The sequence below is a fragment of the Eptatretus burgeri genome, chromosome 14, assembly GCF_056783735.1.
Source record: "Eptatretus burgeri isolate ZD-2024b chromosome 14, Ebu_testis_v1, whole genome shotgun sequence".
Taxonomy (NCBI): domain Eukaryota; kingdom Metazoa; phylum Chordata; class Myxini; order Myxiniformes; family Myxinidae; genus Eptatretus; species Eptatretus burgeri.
This window is the reverse complement of record NC_140974.1, coordinates 40,521,655-40,541,476: the sequence shown is the minus strand read 5'-3', so window position 1 is coordinate 40,541,476 and position 19,822 is coordinate 40,521,655. Positions and strand designations below refer to the sequence as shown.

The window sequence follows — 19,822 nt, the reverse complement described above, 5'->3', positions numbered from 1 at the left end:
ATTCATCCTGCCAAGATGTGCCAATAGGCCAGAGAGCCTTGGAACTTGAACACTTGAGGATATGAGGTTAATATATATGACATGGCAAAACCATGCTTTACAGGGAAGCCATGCTCCAGAACACTGCAGACGAATGCCTTTTACACTTTTATGAGCTGAGTTCTGCAAAGAAAAGACTTGGCTGTACAGGGAATTCCAAAGCGGTGGATAAGCCTTTGTGGAAACTATCTTGGATGTCTGGTTAGACGAAAATTGCCTCTGGCTAATGCGGTAAGGCCAAGGAGTTCCAAAGACGGTCTCTGCCAGGAGTTGAATATGGAAGTAAATTGGGGAATTGGCAAACAGATCTTTGTGGTAACGCTAAAAGACAAAGAGTGACTTGGCAGAAATTAAATACATGTTCTCGGAAGTCGACCCCTTGTACACTCTCCAGATCTACAGACGAAAATCAGTCCCAGCCGACCTGCCACAAACGCAACGGACAAATTAATCATAAAATTTATTTTGCGCATGAGTCTTTTGATTTAAAGCCAATTTTTTTGTCTCGCCAAGAAGGGGATGTGAGACTATTGCAGTGTGAGTGTGTGAGTGTGAGTGTGTGTGTGTGTGTGTGTGTGTGTGTGTGTGTGTGTGTGTGTGTGTGTGTGTGTGTGTGTGTGTGTGTGTGTGCTACCTCTCCTATCAAGATTTATGATTCTTCCGACAACAAAAGATACGTGAGGTTTCCATTTTTGCTTATAATGAAAGTTACCTTCCAATATAACTTTGGTTGAGATAAACAAAGATGCTGGTTTCACAGATTTTTGGCAATGCAGCACACTTAGCTTGTGTTCACCAAATTTAAGAAAATTACTGTGAGCAAAAATCAGGATAGGAACACCATGGGATCTATCTCTCTCTATCGAGTGCAGCCTGTGGCTGCTGGTTGCATCATTGGTTGAGACGCGGCTCTGCCACTGACGCAGTGTCCCCCTTACCAGTAGACTGGTGCTCATTTTGCCGACCTCGGAAGGATGACAAGCTGAGTCAACCTCCTGGTGTATTCTTCATTCAGTGGCCAACGGGGCTTGAACTCAGCACCCTAGGATCCCAAGCTGCCACCCTAACCACTAAGCCAACACCAGGCTATGGGATCGATAACGTCCACCAACGAATTCTGGCAGACAGGCCACCCAGTTTAATGTCCAACCGAGGGACGGCACGCACATTGATGAATCACACCGACTGTGAATAAAATTGGATGACAGTTTATAGCTGGGTTGAGATTCGAACCCAGATTAGAGATTAAAAGTGAGCGTGCATACCTCGATAACATCCTACTAATATTAGATTACAACAGATGTCGCTAAGGCGAGGTACCATCACACAAACGTATATACATACAAGACTGTTGATTGTAAAATATACAGAAGAATAATCGCTCATCATGCTGAGTTTTTGTGATGCTGAACAGTCAGATGTTGTATCTGCAGCTCAAAGGACGTATTCCCTTTTTGAAGTTGGGATAAGTGGATGTGGGCATTATTGCCTTAATGTATATAGGGAGTATTTTGGTGCCCATCTCAAGTTACCTTGAAGCAAAAACAATGTCAATTGGTGCCACATGTACAGTCGACCAGACTGGTCGGGGTAGGAACATTATCTTATCCATAAAGGGCATCGGTGAACCGGCTGGGTTTTTTGTAACGATCTAATCAATGACAACTCTCTCGACAGTGTCAGGTTACAAAATATAACTTCAAAACCCTTCATAGTGCTGCCTTCACAGCTGTGATTTAAACGGGCAGCTCCAAGGGTGGCGGTTCTGGTGTCCGCACCGAAAGGCCACCGGCAGACCATTTTGCAAAATTAGCCAAAAGGGCACCCTTTCAATTTGATCCAGGGCATCAAGTGAGATCGTCCGCTTGAAGGACTCTTCAGGACACCTTTTCAGGTGGTTTTATTTATTTTTTTGCCAATTGTTGGATGATGTTTGGTAAGTAACATGATGGTCATGTTTCATGCAAGTTGTTGTCTCAAGTGTGAGTACAGTAAGTTGCGCACCAGAATATTATACAATCGGTAACTTCATTATTATATGGAACAGGTGAAAACAAACCTTAAAGAAATCATGAAATAGCCAATGTCGACAAGTATGTACAATGTGAACAATTTTTTTTTTGTTAAATTTTAAGTTCACTTAAATCATTATTTTCCGAGCAAGTTGTTCAAGCGCGCAAGGATTCCTTTCGGCATCTTCAAAATCCGAAGGCTTTCTCCGTTACGTCGTAATGTTCACGTCCTGAGTCGATTCGAGCCTTCGTCTGTAAAGCCTCTGCGCAAATCCGAGTCAAGAAAATGCAACTCAAGTTCAATTTGAATTGTACGACCCACTTGACTTCGCCATTGCCCTTCATGGCGCATCGTGATGTTGTGTTTCACAGTTGGAAACACAGGATTGTTGGCCCACTCCCGAGATAATCTTTCACCGCTTATTTTCCCCCGAATTAGACTCAAGGGCAAACTCTCGAGCATTCCGATGAACGCTCACTCCGTGTGTCACCATGGTGCTGACGTCACAATACGTGCTCCATTGCACTTATTTAGAGGCCAACGGAGCTTACTTTTATATACTCTGTTTAAATGACGTCAGCTTTATCGATTTCCAATCACTACCAAAAAGCAATATGTAAGGTCATGAGATGTGATGCTGTGTTACAAGCTTTGATGAAGATTTATGATGCACATCTCATCTGCGGCTATGATTGAAGGATCAACCTGCTCGTCAAAGATCATCACGTCGTGGTATCAAGTCGTTGAGTGATTTGTTGGTCAAGTTTGAAGCAAATCAATTTTCCGAACGTTTTGATCAAAATCATATAAACCTGTCCGGATGAATTATGTACATTTATTTAATACAAACGCACTACACAATATGTAAGGGACCTTGGTGGTTAAATGCATGAGTGGACTGACGGGATGGCCTCGAGATATGCACATTGATCTCCAAGCTGTGTAGCCCCGGGTTTGAATCCCGACCCAGCTATAAGCTGTCATCTCGGTGTTTTACAGACAGGGTTCTTCATCAATGTGTGTGCCATCCCTTGGATGGATGTTAAACTGGGCATCCCATCTGCTAGCATTCGTTGGTGGAGGTCACGAAGCGGAGGCGAGCTATCATCATCACCATGAACAAATTCCAAATTTCTGCCCGAACCAGCAGAGGGCATTGCATCAGCAGCATAGCCATGCCCTCAGCCAATGATGCTACCCCACAGCCTTATGTTGCATACAAACGAAGAAGAATGTATTCATGTATTACACTTCTCTTGTATGTGGTATGTCACTGTTGGTTGCATCATTGCTTGGTGGATCAGATGCAGTGCCTCCTGTAGGTCAGGAAAGAAATTTGCAATTTGTTTATTGTGCCAGCGATAGCTCGCCGACTCTTCTCGAATGCCACCGTGGGATCTTCACCATACACAAGCTAAGGCAAACAGACGGAAAACCCAGTTTAATGTCAATGCGAGGACGACACCCTATCTGTCTGGTCAAGCGCCAATTAGACAGCTTATAGTCATGTCGAGAATCCATCCCAGACTAGACAGCTCAAAGGTAAGTTTGCTACCTCTGCATCAAACTGTCATGTATGTTATACCTCTGAGCAATTTCGAGTCCATATACATTACTCTCCTATTATGTACATGCCATCATCACTGAACTCAAAAACAACTTAAGAACAGCAACAACAAGTATTCCACCACAAAAGGAAGCAATCCCTGAAATTGCATTAGGCAATTTGCTTTGAAATTGTTATTAGTATATTATGACTGTATTATGAAGAGATTATTAATATATATATATATAAAATTTCCTACATTACTTTTGTTGAGTTAGATTCGAGAATCAAGATGTTTCGGTATTTTAGAATCATTTTTTCATCTGCAGTAAAAACAGTAAGAACTAGAAGGGCATTCGGTGGAGCGCATACCTCTGCCACGTAACGCCTGATCCACGAGAACATATCGGGCCCATTACATTTTTGAAATATCATGTTATACAGAACTATATCGTTTTTGGCCCAATCTCTCAATGGTGAAGAATCACTTTAAAATATTAAATAATTCTCGTATCCAGATCCGGATTCTGATATTTACCAAAATCGAATAAATTCGTCCTTGCCACACACCCAACCTGTCCAGCAAGTTTTATCCAAATCCATCAACAACTTTTTGAGATATCATGCTGTATATTAGTTTAGCCCTATCTCTCAATGGTGAAGAATCACTTAAAAAAATTATCAGATGAGGATCCAGATTCGGATCTACACCAAAATCGAATCCATGCTTCCTTGTCACACACCCAAGCTGTCCACCAAATTTCATCCGAATCCGCTCACAACTTTTTGAGATATACTGCACACAAACAAACAAACAGACAAGCCGGTAGGCGGCGATGGGTCGCCGAGCATGGAAACTATAAGATACAGAGCAAAATGGATGTCATATTGCGGATAGGGAATCACCTTAAGATTATGCATATCAAATCTCATCCAGTTCCATCGACTGATAACTACTCAGTATCCATTTGAATGAAAAGTACTGAAAATGCGGTTTGAAATCAGAAATCCCCAAAGTTCGAGGGGGTGCTGTGGGTGAACAAAGATATAAATCAAAAATCCAGCTTGATCGTTTGTGCACAATGTATTCCAGACGATTAGTGTGAATTTTCATGACCATCTGACCATAACCCTAGGAGGAGTAGCATTTGGCGCGGAGGCACCTCCAGCTCTCGCATATTATCGATTTTTGCACTAATTGACCTTTGACCCCTGACCTAAGCGAAATCGGTCAATATCTCCTGAGGAAAAGTTGTAGTACTCATTTGTAGGTTCATGATGACATGAACCTACAAAGTTTTATTCGTATCGATGCACTCACAAGGTCGCTCGGGGGCCTTCAATTTTCGCCAATTTTCACGCATACCCTAATTGTAGGGGGCGCTGCGGGTAAAGTATTCCATATATCACAAAAAACGGAATATATTTGATAGAGCATCACCTGTAGATCATTCGTGCCAAATTTCATAACCCTACATGGGATAATGGCTTTCGGAATTGATTTCGCGTGAACGGTACCGATTTTGAAGGTTTTTCGGTTGTTGCTGGGGAACCAAAGCGTCCCGAGCAACCATCACAATTTCCAAAGCACGAGGTCATAAGATGTACCGGCCACCCGAGTTTGGTCAAAATCAGCCAAAGTTTACTACCAATTATGTTGATGACAAACAAACAAACATCCAAGCAAACAGACAGAATTACTGACAATAAAGGTCACCTATTTTGGCGACCCAACAGAGAGGGGTGAAAACATAACCTCCTTTCACCTTCGGTGGTGGAGGTCATGATTAGTTATATTACAGATCTACATACGTGTTGTTTAAATTACTGATACATCATTAGGTATATATCCAGCCTGCAGGAAGTTTAACGATCGATGTTACGGCTCTCCGACGAGGAAAAGTTCTCCCCACCGGATTTAAATGGTGAGAACTAGTAATTCCCAGGGTTTGCAACTTGACTTTGCTCCGACGTCTTGTTAATAGGAGTATAAGATTATGCTCGGATAGGCAAGTTCTGCAAAGCAAACCAGTGAAGGGACCTTTTGGACAACCAGTCGACCATGAAGCATAAAGGAGAGAGAAAACCAAGTTGTCATTTTGGAATAGTTGAGAAAGTGAATGTGTGATGGATATGGAGTACGTAGATAGCTGCACAGTTGGCCCACCTATGGTGGACAGCACAGGAACACACAAAAAGCAGGCATGCAACCTAAAGGGCAAAAGGGTCATCCGTGCCATTTTGATCTTGCCGAAGGAAGGTGGACCGAAATTTTTCACCACGAACATCACCCCCATCCTGATACTCCACCAAATATTTTGAGCGTGCGAATTTGTACAATGACAAGATGAATGCCTCAACGTTTATTTAAAATCATATCTTTCAAACAATTATAGCGAACTTGGGCGTTGAAAGTTGTTCATGCTAGTCCAATTGCAAACCGCTTCAGGGCAGTTCGACCGACAGAATTAGCATTCAAAAGGGCCATCGACCTTGAATGCTTTTTTGAGTGACCAAAAACGTTTCACTTCGCCAACGAGATAAACCATTGAAGGAAAAAATATTTTGAAGATGTTCGTTCAGAAATAACCTGCTGTGGAATAGCGAACCACCTGCCTCGAACACCCTTACATCTCCGGCGCCATTGAGACGCAGACGGCAGGTGCTGCCAAACTCAGCATTCCAACTCCACTGATGACCTCCTCCTCACTCCAGCAACCCGCAGGGCCTACCCCACCAACCACAAGTAGATTATGCACTGTCAAAGAGAGACTTTTTTCAAGGCAGGCTTTAAAATGAGCCAAACCGCGGCTTACTCTTAAAATGGCACGCCCTTGGGTACAGCCTGAGACCCCCAAGCTGCTTTGTCTAGGTTTCCCACCCTTGTCATTCACCCGAGACAAGTCGGTTAAATAAAGGCTCAAGTTTAACTCAATCAGTGCATTTGCATTAACAACACCCCCAATGGATTGGAGATATCGGGATTACAATGACTGCGAGTGTGCTTTACAATCCTGCAATGATAACAAAATGCAAATCCGTTCACCTGAGCCGTTTGAACACAATTGCAAGATTAAGGTTTCGAGGCTTTCTACTTCAACGCAACAATACATTGAACAGTGATGAGACACAAAGGGTGAAGTAAAGAGTCAATGTGCCGTTGGATTTGGATTTATCAGTTAACACTGAGGAGTGGATCTCATAGGATGATGCTGAGGTAGGTATCTCACTCACCTGGTTACCTTTCAGCTATCTAACCTGGGTTCGATTTCCGACCCCGCGACTCCTTCGCAGGCGAGGAGTTGCATCACCAAGTGCAACGTCCCTCAGATAGATGTTAAGCTCACATTAGCTGATGGACGTTAAAGACCCCGCGATGTCTTTCGTAAAGAGTGGGCGAGTTATTGCCAGAACGGTGAACAAATTGCAGATTTCTTCCCGGTTCAGTGCTGGGAAGGCAAAGGAAGACCACATAGGGTAATTCTTGTGGTGGTGCTGCTTTTGGCGACACTGAACTGAACTTCGAGCAGACCACCACATGGAGAGACACAAGGATTGAGCAACGGCCGTTTTGTTGAATGGTTAGAGTACTGTTTCTTTCACCACTTGTTCTTGTGGGTTTGATTCGTTCGATTCCCATGATTGCTTAAAACTCTGATCAATCAGCAATTGCCTATTTTTGGTCAGTACGTCAAACACTTCTCAACTTCATCGTACGACGCACTCCAATTGGCTGGCTTGAAGTTTCGAGTTATTGATTGACAGTGGCACGTGGACCAAATGAAGTTGAGAAACCACAAGGTGATGGGTGAGACGTCATCAAATGGTCCAATTTTGAGCACCTTGTGAAGGTGTTTATCATTGCACGAATGGGCTATCGACATAATATGTACACAAAATGGCATAAATCTTGAACTTTTTTCTGATTTTTCCTTCCCTTGTATTCCTTGTACATCCACCTTTTCAAATTCCTCCTGAATGTTTTCACCTTCGAACTTTTCCCCCTTTGCTCTTCTGTCATTGAATCGTCTGATGTCATCGTCTTTTTCATTGCTGTGGGAAATTAATGAGCAGAACAAACGTCTGGACAGTTGGGAGTACTTTCTGTGCCTGGCCTGGTCTGGCATAGTTAACGAGACCACAAGGTTGAGAAAACAGAGGCGTCAGCTTGGACTTTTCCAGGAGGCTGCTCTCGCTGTCATACACTCAACGTGATGACGTGGCTATAAAAACAGCCACCAAAGGCCACAGAGGAGGTATGTTTTTTCATCACCTGGTTGCCCTGAAGGACACTGCAGAGGCTCGATAGAAGGTACAGCTTTCCTTGTGCTGAGAGGGAACTTCATCTTTATCTGAAAAGAGAAACCTGGAGACCAGAGGGTTTTGAATTCCTCCACTGCGACACTGTGAATGACTTTGGTTTATGTCGAGTCCTCCACAATAACCACGTTCCTCATTGGGGGGGGGGGGGGGGGTTACGCATGGCATTGGACATTCTACTAATGTGCACTTTCCATGTCCAAAGCAAGCTGTGGTCTCACAACGATGTTACTGCTTCTATTGTAAAGTAGCGCTGGGTTGATCAAACCTTCACCAGATGGGAACATGTAAAGAGAAACAATGAGCATGGGATCAATTCACTGCTCACTTAAAAAGGAGCTTTACAGGCAGTCTTGTCCTTAAGGAGTGTTGGCCACCACTCTCATCCCACTTGGTATGCAACAAAAGCAGATAACAGGAAGAGGAAGAAGAAACAGTTCCTAATAGAGGTTCTTCTGCTGAGGAGTACAAGACAGGTGCCAATGGATGGGATGCTATACATTCACACTACATGGCCAAAAGTATGTGCACACCCCTTCAAATTAGTGGATTCAGATATTTCAGCCACACTTATTGCTGACAGGTGTGTAAACTCAAGCACACAGCCATGCAATACCCATGGACAAACATTGGCAGGAGAATGGACCGTACTGAAGAGCTCAGTGACTTTCAATGTGGTACCATCATAGGATGCCACCTTTCCAATAAGTCAGGTCATCAAATTTCTGCCCTGCGAGAGCTGCCCTGGTCAACTGTAAGTGCTGTTGTTGTGAAATGGAAACATCGAGGAGCAATAACAGCTCAGCTGTGAAGTGGTAGGCCACACAACCTCACAGAATGGGACCGCCGAGTGGTTTCAACACATATCGCAGAAACCACGACTCGGTTGCAACACTCACGACTGAGTTCCAAACTGACTCTGGAAGCAACGTCAGCACAAGCACTGTTCATCGAGAGCTTCATGAAATGGGTTTCCATGGCTGAGCAGCTGCACACAAGCTTAAGATCACCATGTGCAATGCCAAGCGTCAGCAGCAGTGGTGTAAACCTCACTGCCAATGGACTCTGGAGCAGTGGAAACACGTTCTCTGGAGGGATGAAGCACGCTTCACCATCTGGCAGTCCGGCGAACGAATCTGGGTTTGAAGGATGCCAGGAGAACGCTACCTGCCCGAATGCATAATGCCAACTGTAACGTTTGGTGGAGGAAGAATAATGGTCTGCAGCTGTTTTTAATGGTTCGCGCTTGGCCCCTTAGTTCCAGTGAAGGGAAATCTTAACACGAAAGCATACAATGACATTCCAGATGATTCTGTGCTTCCAACTTTGTGGCAACAGTTTGGGGAAAGCCCTTTCCTGTTTCATGTCAAAAGCCCTTTCCTGTTTCATGTTTCATTTCATGAAAGCCCTTTCCTTTGTGCACGGGGGCATGACAATGCCCCCGTGCACAAAGCGAGGTCCACACAGAAATGGTTTATCAAGATCGGTGTGGAAGAACTTGACTGACCTGCACAAAGCCCTGACCTCAACCCCATCGAACACCTTTGGGATGAATTGGAACGTCGACTGCAATCCAGACCTAATCGCCCAACATCAGTGCCCGACCTCACTAATGCTCTTGTGGTTGAATGGAAGCAAATCCCCACAGCAATGTTCCAACATCTCATGGAAAGCCTTCCCAGGAGAATGGAGCCTGTTATAGCAGCAAAGGGGGGGGGGGGACCAACTCCATATTAATGCCCATGATTTTGGAATGAGATGTTGGACTTTTGACATTTTGGAATGTCCACATACTTTTGGCCATGAAGTGTACATATATATATATATATATATATATATATATATATATATATATATATATATATATATATATATATATATATATATATATACATACATATATATATATATATATATATATATATATATATACATATATATACATACATATATATATATATATATATATATATATATATATATACATATATATGTATGTATATATATATATATATACATACACATATACATACATATATATATATATATATACATATACATATACATATATATATATATATATATATATATATATATATATATATACATATACACATATATGTATATACACACACACACATCAGTGTGCATATGTTTACATATACACATACATATACAGTATGATATATATATATATATATATATATATATATATATATATATATATATATATATACATATATACATACATACATGCATACAGTAAAAGCTGTGTTATCCAGCACCTATGGGACTTTGCCCTTGCCGGTTAATCATAGTGAATTGCTCCCATATACACATACACACTGTGGAATTAAAAGTTTAAGTTAATCTCTCAATTTAAGTTATTTCATGGACTTTAAAAAGGCCAATTTATATGTTGCACTCTTGGTTTCTCCCAGAGTCAAAGCTCTGAGCTACTTATACGGCCCACCGAAAAATGGTCGTGCAACATTGGGTGGCGGAGGTTGGATTTGTCGAGAAAGAGGGCAAAATATATCTATTTTTTAGCAATGTTTAAATGTACAGAATACAACAATGGCAATCTGCCACAAAAGCAAATTGTCTCTGCCTTTCAAAAGATTCTGATCAGTGTGAATTAAAGATTACTAAACGACAAGCTTGGTTTCTTCTCACCCAGATGAAATTGTATTAGTAAGTCAAGGGTGTTATAATTATACAAAAAACGAGTGGAGGCTTTGAGTACATGTTATCTTTGGGTTTTACACACGTTGTACAAGTTGATTTAAATAAAGTTTAAACAAATTATTCATCATCATCATCTGACACCTTGTCTGATTGGTTTTCCTTGCGCAGATCATTGCACGTGTGGAATTGTCTTTCACAAACCAGCTGACCAGGCCTGACATTTCAACTCGTGCTTGAGAAGATAGGACTTTGAAAGATGGCCAGGATATTCACTTATTCTTTGTGAAAGAAAGTTGGGATCTTTAACATCCACCAGCAATCAATGCCAGAAGACAGTTCCCCAGGTAAACACCCCCAAATGAAGGAGGACGCACTCAATGACGCAACACCCTGCCTGTGAAGTGCCAAGTTTATAGTCAGGTTGGGAATTGAACTCAGACTGGCCAACTCAAATGCCAGTGTGCTACATGTATGTCATCCTGCCAGCTAAGGTGTAAACAAAGTATTGTACGCAAATCAACGTATAGTACAATTTTCTAGTTTTGGATCCAGGTGGTATTTATTCCAAGCTGTGGTGGTTGCATGGGTTGCACGAGGCTGACACAGCTGAACAAACTCACCCTGCAAGCCTTGTTTGTGTAATAAGGCATCGCCCTTTGCTGTTCTCAGCATATGTTGGAGCACTGATGGGATGAGGGAGGGAGGGGGGAAGTAAATTGGGATCTGTTTCCCATCATGAGAAACAGAATATCTTCGTTCTAACTCAGCTGGAAATGGAGCTAGAAACCATTATTTAAAATATGACAAAGTAAAACTGAATATCATTCTTTTTACATTTCCGAAAACATACAAATCTTTATATCATGTGGTGGAAATCATGGATGCTTTCGTTAACCTGTTATTTTTTTTATCAGGCCTTCATGAATTTTTTGCCAGTTTATAAATCCTGCCCGTCGTAAAGCAAATTAAACGGCACAATTTTGCTCTTTGCCTGCAAGGTTGGGGATATTTCGAATTTTAAAAGCTTTTTTTTCTTTCTTCCCTGTACTGATGCAACATCAAGAAGAGGCTTTCAAAGTGGTTTCAAAAAAAATTATATTTAAATTGTTTAATTTACACAATTACTATCAGGGGTACCTGTCATTGCCCAGTGCTGTTTTAATTCTGCTGGCATTTTGAAGAAAGAATTTTTTTTCTATGTTTTTTTTATGCAGGCCGAAAACACTTCCCCACACCCACGAAGGAATGTGGTCGGGGATCGTTTAATATTACATTTCATTGAAAAAATATATACAAAAATGCTATTTTTTCTTTCAAATTTGTCAAAAAGTTGTTTTTGCCAAAAACACTCCCCAGCACTCATTGATGAACTTCTGAAAGTTTAACAAAGATTTGTTTGGCCATCTCTGATAAGAAAGGTCACACACACACACACACACACACACACACACACACACACACACACACACACACACACACACACACACACACACACACACACACACACACACACACACACACACACACCTCTTTTATAACACGGACTATGGATGAAAAGGAATATAATTTGCATAACCAGGAGTGCCTTCCCATCACTTTGCTGATGGATTTAATCAAGGGACAGCATATTGCACTTCACAAACAAATTGCATGTCTATCTGTAAGTGCACATGCAAATTTAAAGAGAAGTGAAACACACGAAAATGATCTTTTATCACACATAATTACCAATGCCTTCTGGTATGTTTTCACCGCTGTTTGTCTGTTTGTTTGTTTGTTTGTTTGTTTGTTTGTCTGTGAGCAGTCAGGTCAGGTGTGGGAGCATGCACAGGAGTATCGCATCGCTGCGTCTACTTTCCACCGGTATCCCAGGAGCCTCTGTCTGGCCATCCCCCAGACAGATGCCTGATCCATCCCCATCTCCTTGAGATGCTGATCAAACTGCTGCAACCATGAGGCACATGGTCGGCCCATTGGCCTCCTCCACTCACGAGGCTCCCTCACTGAGAGAATCTGGTGAGTACGATCAGCGTCAGGAAAACGAGCCACATGTCTGCATAGCTGCAGCTGACACCCACGGACTATACAGGTCACAAATCTCATTTGAGTCTCTCTCAGCAACCGCTCATTGGACACAAAGTCTGACCCGCGATAGCCTAGGATTCCACAAAGAGACCTGGTACCAAAGGAATTAAGTCTCCATCTCAGATTACTGGTCGGAGTCCAAGTCTCACATCCATAGAGCAAGACTGGAAGCGCCAAGGACCTGAAGACACAGACTTTCGTCCTCCTGCACAGGTACCGGCAGCGCCACACCCCATGATCCAGTGAATCCATGACTCCCCGGGCCCAACGCAGACGTCTGTTAACCTCTGGCTCCTAGCCAGCAGAGACATGAATTTTACTGCTATGGTAAGGGAATCTCTCTGTGACCTCAACACCCTTGCCACAAACAGGTACAGGCAGGAGAGCAGCATCCAAGATGTCATTGAAAGCCTGGATCTTAGTTTTGACCCAGAAAACCCGCAATCCCAGCGGCTCCGACTCCTCAGGCAACACCTTGAGGGCCTCCAAAAGGATACCCGGCGTTTCCACAAAGATGACTGCATCATCTGCAAAATCAAGGTCAGAGATCTTGATATTCCCAAACGATGCACCGCAGCTTGATCTCTCTGACATCCTCCCCAGAATCCAGTCCATACAAGTGCTGAAAAGTGTGGGGGCCAGCACACACCCCTGATGAACTCTAGTAACAACTGGAAATAAGTCAGAGATGGTATCGCCACAACTCACAGCACTCTCAGTACCAGAGTAGAGTTCAGACATCAGATTGATCAGTTTTGATGGCACACCACAAAGACCATTAATCCTCCAGAGGGCATCCTGATTCGCTGAATCAAATGCTTCACATAGATGAACATAGGAGCATCACCTCAGTTGGAGCATGTACAGAGACCAGGGAAATGACACCCAAGGAGTGACGAATCCTTCATCTCATAATATGCTCACTGGCTGGTGTTACCTTAATATTATCAATGGAGTCAGTTTATTGGACACAGCGACAGCAAATCCTTGGACATGGTAACCATGAGAGTGACCAGACCAAAAGTAGGTATAACCACCCGCCACGATCTCGCTGCAATCTGGTTCTGAACCTCAGAGAGAGCTGCAATAGCGATGTCCAAACGCTTGAGCTCAGATGATAACAGAGACAGGTGATCATCCTCTCTTAGGGATAGGACATTCCAGGCACCTACCCGAAAGGACTGCCCTCAGGTTAGCCGAAGGAGACCGCTGTTTGGTGGACGATACCTCAGCACCACCCCGACACACACTACTGCAATCTGACCCAGGAAGGTTACCCTGTGGTTTCCCGCCTATCAAAGATTGGGGGTCCCAAAGGCTTTGCTCCAATCCTGTCATCCAGTGAGCTGCCCTGCAAAGGGTAGCTGCACATGAGGTACTCCCATGGAGTGGGTTTTCAGATTTTTTCATGCTTTTAGAATGTTTTCTGGAATGAAGGGTTTTACGGTGGCCAGAGTGAAAATGCTGCCACCGACCTCTTAAAAAAGTAACCCAACTGCAGAGGATGTCCACAGACACAGTTGGGCACGAGATATGGATGGCCGCTGGCTCACAAGGAGCTCCTCCGCCCTTTGACAGGTTTTGTTCTTCATCCTGCTGGGTGTCCATATCATACACCCAATAAAGTTGGTGGGGGAGACGGTTTGGTCACCGACAACCCGACCATGGACCAGGTTAGTACGGGTTTACATGGTACCTGTGGCACGTCACAGATCTGATCTGACCTGACCTGACAAAATGTGGGTAGTATATCTCAAAAAGTTGTGGACGGATTCAGCTAAAACTTGATGGACATGTTGAGCATGTAACATGGATGAATTGATTCGATTTTGGTATAGTAGATCCGTATCCGGATCCAGATACTAGATTAAAAAAAAAAGATTATCATTGAGAGGACTGGCCAAAAATGATATACATGGAGCATATTTCAAAAAGTTTTGGGTTATGACAGCAAGTTTTGTCAAAACCCATAACTATTTTTCATTTCAACGAAATATTTCATATTTCAAAAAGTTGTGGGCGAGTTATGACAAAACTTGCTGGATGAGTTGCGTAGGTGACAATAACAAGACAATTCGATTTTGTTTAACGTTCGGATGCAGATTCGGCCGATGAGTGGGATACAAAATGTAAACTGTTCAGTCTGGTGGATGGCAGGCCTTTTTCAGTGATGGCTTCTTTCTTGCCATCTATCCACAGAGGCCAGCTTTGTGAAGGAAATGGGATGTTGTTGATTGATAAACACTGACCCCCATCTCAGACACAGAGCCTTGCAGATCTTTCAAAGTCATTGTTGGATGTACAGTGACATCCCGAACCAGTTTCCTGCTTGCCCGGCTGCTGATTTTGGATGGACGACCTGATCTGGGTACATTCTGTGTGGTATGATACGTCTTCCACTTGTTAATGATGGATTTCACCGTACTCAAGGGGATAATGAGTGACTTTGAAATCTTATTATAACCCTCTCCTGAACGGTGCTTCTCCATCACTTCATGTCTGACTTCTTTGGAAAACTCCTTGGTCTCCATGTTTACATAGTTGGTTGATGAAGTGAGTTGCATTTTAAAACTCCTTAAGCCGCTGTCACACCTTGACGATTTAGCCAGCGTATGCCGATTTATGAAAAATTTGTCTAAATCGCTGGCACACGTCGAATACGTTGTGGGTACGTTTTGTATACGTTAAGAGCACGCTGAAAAACACTGCCATACGTCGTAGTACGCTGCCTTTAAATGTTGTACTTTTGGGTTGTCCTCAAATTTTTGCATGCTTGAAATTTTACGACGTATGCCGGCGTATGACTCACACGTTCTGCTACGCTGGCCATAAGTTGTAGGCACGTTACGCGATCGTTGACACACGTCGACACACGTTACTTGTAAGTTACTCATAAGTCGAAACACATCGAGGTAATGTTTAGCATACCCGAAACTTATTTCTAACCTATGAGTAACGTTTTGTAAGCACGCTACACGAACGTTGTTCACACTTCGCAACACGTTACTTGAAAGTTCCTCATACGTCGAAACACGTCAAAGTAATGTTTAGGGTACCCATGACTTATTTATAACCTATGAGTAACGTGCTTGGGAATTATTTGTAAAGCATGTCCTACGCACAAATACGTATGTAGACGTATTTGACGTCTTCAGGACGAGAACAGAACTTACTGAACATGTTTCTAACTTGCAGATACCGTATAATGGCGTATTGGCAGCAATTAGGGGAATTGGTAATTTTGGTATATAAAAAGGGGCTTCGCAGGAGGAACCAGTTTTTTTTTAGACTTCGTGGTGAGTACATGTCCATGTCATTCCGAGAGATGGAGCAAGGCTGAGACGACAATACCTTCCTGTCCTCGAACATCAACATGACCTCATTGAGTTGACACTGCACCAGTTGCGTGCCAATAGAGCCGGGAGAAGAAGACGTGAACAGAGGAGAAGTAACTGGGTCAGACCATGGATCGGGAGGCGACGCCATTACGGCGTATATGACCAGCTCATGGTGGAACTCCGGAACGAGGACCATACATCCTTCATCAACTTCCTGCGAATGCCCCCAGCGATGTTTGACGAGCTGCTAGCCAGAGTGGGTCCAAGGATAACCAAGCAGTACACCTTCTACAGGGATCCGCTTGAGCCTGGCATGAGGCTGGCACTGAGCCTGCTGCTGTTGGTGCAGTGACTGCAGTGCTGTGGAAGCGATTTAACTCGTTCAATGGAAACGACTTCAATTGCCGAGCACCAGCGTCCAAAACCAATAGGCGAGTGACAGGCATTTATTAAAAGTGAAGTTGCAGCCTATGAAAGGAAAACCTCACGTAATCGTCGACGATACGCTGCCACGCAATGTATACGTTAGACTATCGTTGGGCATAGGTTGTGGACGCCTAAACACGCTAATCAATCGTTGGTATAACTTATTTATAAGTTATCAAAGCGTTCTGTGTTCATTACTGGTACATTATGCATTTGTCCAAGTCGTTTTGAATACTTTATAAACTAAAACAAAAAAATAGTTCATCGTGGGAATGAGAAAAAAAAATTAGCCGAAAAGAACATCGAACAATGGTGCAAAGTAGTCTCCTGTTCATGGACGCAACGAGGATCCATCATCACCCACACCCTCCCCGTCACGCTCACCTACGACTACTGACATGGACCTACTACTACTGCTACTACTACTACTACCAAGACTTCTACTACTACTACTACTACTACTACTGACACGGTCACCTAATACTACTACTACTGATACTACTGACATTGACATCTACTCAACATGGAGTCTGGAACACTGACGGGTTCCTCTTGTGAAGCCCATTTGTATATACCAACTCCCCTAAACGCTGCCAATACGCCATTATACGGTAGATGTAATTTAGAAACACGTTCAGTAAGTTCTGTGGTCATCCGGAAGACGCCAATCAAATTCATCTACATACGACAATGTGCGTTTGAGATACGTTACACATAGGTTCAAAGCACGCTACTCATAGGTTCAAAGCACGTTACTCATAGGTTAAAAATTAAGTTTCGTGTACGCTAAACATTACCTCGACGTGTTTCGACTTATGAGTAACTTACAAGTAACGTGTGTCCGACGTGTGACAACGATCGCGGAGCGTGCGGAGAACTTATGCCAGCGTATGCGGAACTTGTGAGCCATACATCGAGTACGTGGTAAAATTTTCAGCGTGCTCCTAACGTAGACACAACTTACCCATACAGTATTCGACGTGTGCCAGCGTTTTAGACACATTTTTCATCGGTCAGCATACGCTGGCTAAATCGTCAAGGTGTGACTGCGATGTTGACACTTCCAATTTTCAGGCGGTTATGATTTAAATCGGCGTGTGGCAGCTTTTTAACAGAGAACGCCACGAGTTCGTTGGCGATACGTGCAGCGCGCTATGCCTAAGTTAAACTATCGTTGGGCATAGGTTGTGAACGCCGATAACAGGCTAAGCATTCGTTGGTATAAGTTATCTATAAGACAATGAAATGTTCTGTGCCCGTTACTAATATGTTATGCATACGACCAACACGTTATGAATACGACCAAAACTTGAAAAAAAACCTCAAAACTTTAGCGTACGCCAACGTTTTACATACATTTTTATACGTTGCCATTGCTGGCTAAAACGTCAAGGTGTGACAGCACCTTCAGATAAGTGAGGCAGTTTCCTTTTTAAAGTGAAACCGCTGATTCCATTCAGGTAGAAACCTATTACATTTATTTTGCAATCTTACAAACAAATAATTTGCTCCTAAAGTGATTTTGGGTTAATTAGGCAAAGGGTTTAAATACTTATGCAATGAGAATCATCTGATTTTTCTCTGTTAATAAAACTTATTGACATTTCATCTACATTTTTTTTTAGCTTTATCACTTTGGAATAGTGGTGAAGACTATATATTAAGTTTGATCAGAAAGAATTATGAAATAAGCTCAGTTGGCAGCAAAATGTGAAAACTTTGGAGGGGGTGAATACCTTTGCGGGCCACTATATGCACACATAAATACATCCATGGGTCAACTTAAAAATGCATTGCTTCCCAGCTCAGTTGCAGTTTGTGAAAAACACAACTTCCCACGATATAAAGCAGTGTCACATCTGCTAAATACAGCATCAGTCGTTCTATAAAGGCTTTAGAAGCCTGTGATTGGATAATCACCAGCCCATCCCTTGGGGAGAGGAATTCATGTATGGCACCCATTTGGATCCATGGCCATCATCAGTGGACCCCCACCCCCAAAGAGATGAACTCACAGGCCGTCCAGTATGTTTAGATATCAGACAGCCTAAGTAGGTTCACAATGTTAAAGTTCGGAGTATAGTAGTTGAGATCGCTTTACGGAGTGGGAGTTTATGTTTTTCAAAGACTGCAACTGAGGCAGAATGTCGATTAGATTCCGATATCTTTCTTCCTGGCTATATATTTGAGACTATATTGACTGTGTAATGGGTACCTAAACAGGGTGGATGTGCCACCTTCTGTTAGTCTGAACCTTTTCAGCAAGTGCTCATGTGGCATGGAGGTTAATGTACACCATTCCAGTATATACACAGATTTTAAAGTATGTATGTTGATATATATGGTCTAGGCTTGTGGAAGAGCGATTACACAGAACAAATCAGGACAGAAAGTAACAGAGGGAACAGCAGAAGAAAGGGGAAACACCAACAGCAGGGCGGAGGGAGAAAGTAGATGGAGACAGATAAACAAGGGATTCAGGTAACGACGAGGGGTAAGGGAGAACGCAAAGGATGTACAATGTGGATACATGAACAAAATTATGTTGAACGAGTTTGTGATTTCTGTCATTGTCTGAAGAGAGAGAGAGAAGTGGCTTCTGCCTGTCTGTCAGAAGGATGAGGAATGTCACGGCAGAGAGTGGAGTCATCAGCAAAGAGATAAAGAGGATTTTCCAGAGAGTCAGTGAGATCATTGATGAAGATGAGGAATAATGAGCCTTGAGCACTGCCTTGGGGTACTCCAGTCTTGACAGGGAGAGGAGATGAAAGGGCTCCTTTCAAAGCCACATGTTGACTACGAGAGGAGAGGAAGTCAGAAATCCAAGAGTGGAGTTGGACTTGGATTCCATATGCAGACAGTTTGGAGAGTATGGCAGGATGCCAGACTGTATCAAAAATCTAACAAATAAACCTATGGTGCTGAATGATGAGCCTCCCCCTGCCCCCCCCCCCCCAGGTTTGAAAGCATGTAAATAGCTACTGGGTAAGAGCAAAGTGTTTTGATGAGTAAGACTGGCCATTATGATAGGACTTTATCGAACGGACTTTACCTGATGGGCAACATAAAAATCATACTGACTACATTCTAATCAGCAGAAGATGAGTGGAAGATCTCAGTCTGCAAAGTCTTGAGTGCCATACAGATGCCTCCTAGTTTGGAGGTGATGTGTTGGTATCATTTATGTGCATGACGTTATCGTTGTGTCATCAAGTCAGTGTGCTTCTTTGGTTGAATTTAATATTCCTCGCTGCAAACCTCTTGACTGGTGATCAGCAGGGCAGAGACGATGTGCTGACGTGGAAGGCGACATTTCTTGCTGGCAGGTCGTGCAGCAAGCGCTGTGATTGGACTGGATTTGTGCTCT

The 19,822-nt window shown here is 43.0% G+C and overlaps 1 protein-coding gene across 7 annotated transcripts in view; it reads right to left on the bottom strand.

The window, feature by feature from the left end:
- GREB1L (GREB1 like retinoic acid receptor coactivator) overlaps positions 1–19,822 on the bottom strand; it is a 326,780-nt gene that overhangs the window by 195,111 nt on the left and 111,847 nt on the right. The window contains exon 1 of one of the 7 annotated variants that reach the window (XM_085854464.1): positions 11,227–11,247. The exons of the other annotated variants lie outside the window; for them this stretch is intronic. The gene's annotated coding sequence lies outside the window, so the exon portion shown is untranslated. Of the gene's footprint in view, positions 1–11,226; positions 11,248–19,822 lie in introns of those variants that run through there. 7 annotated transcript variants of the gene reach the window in all.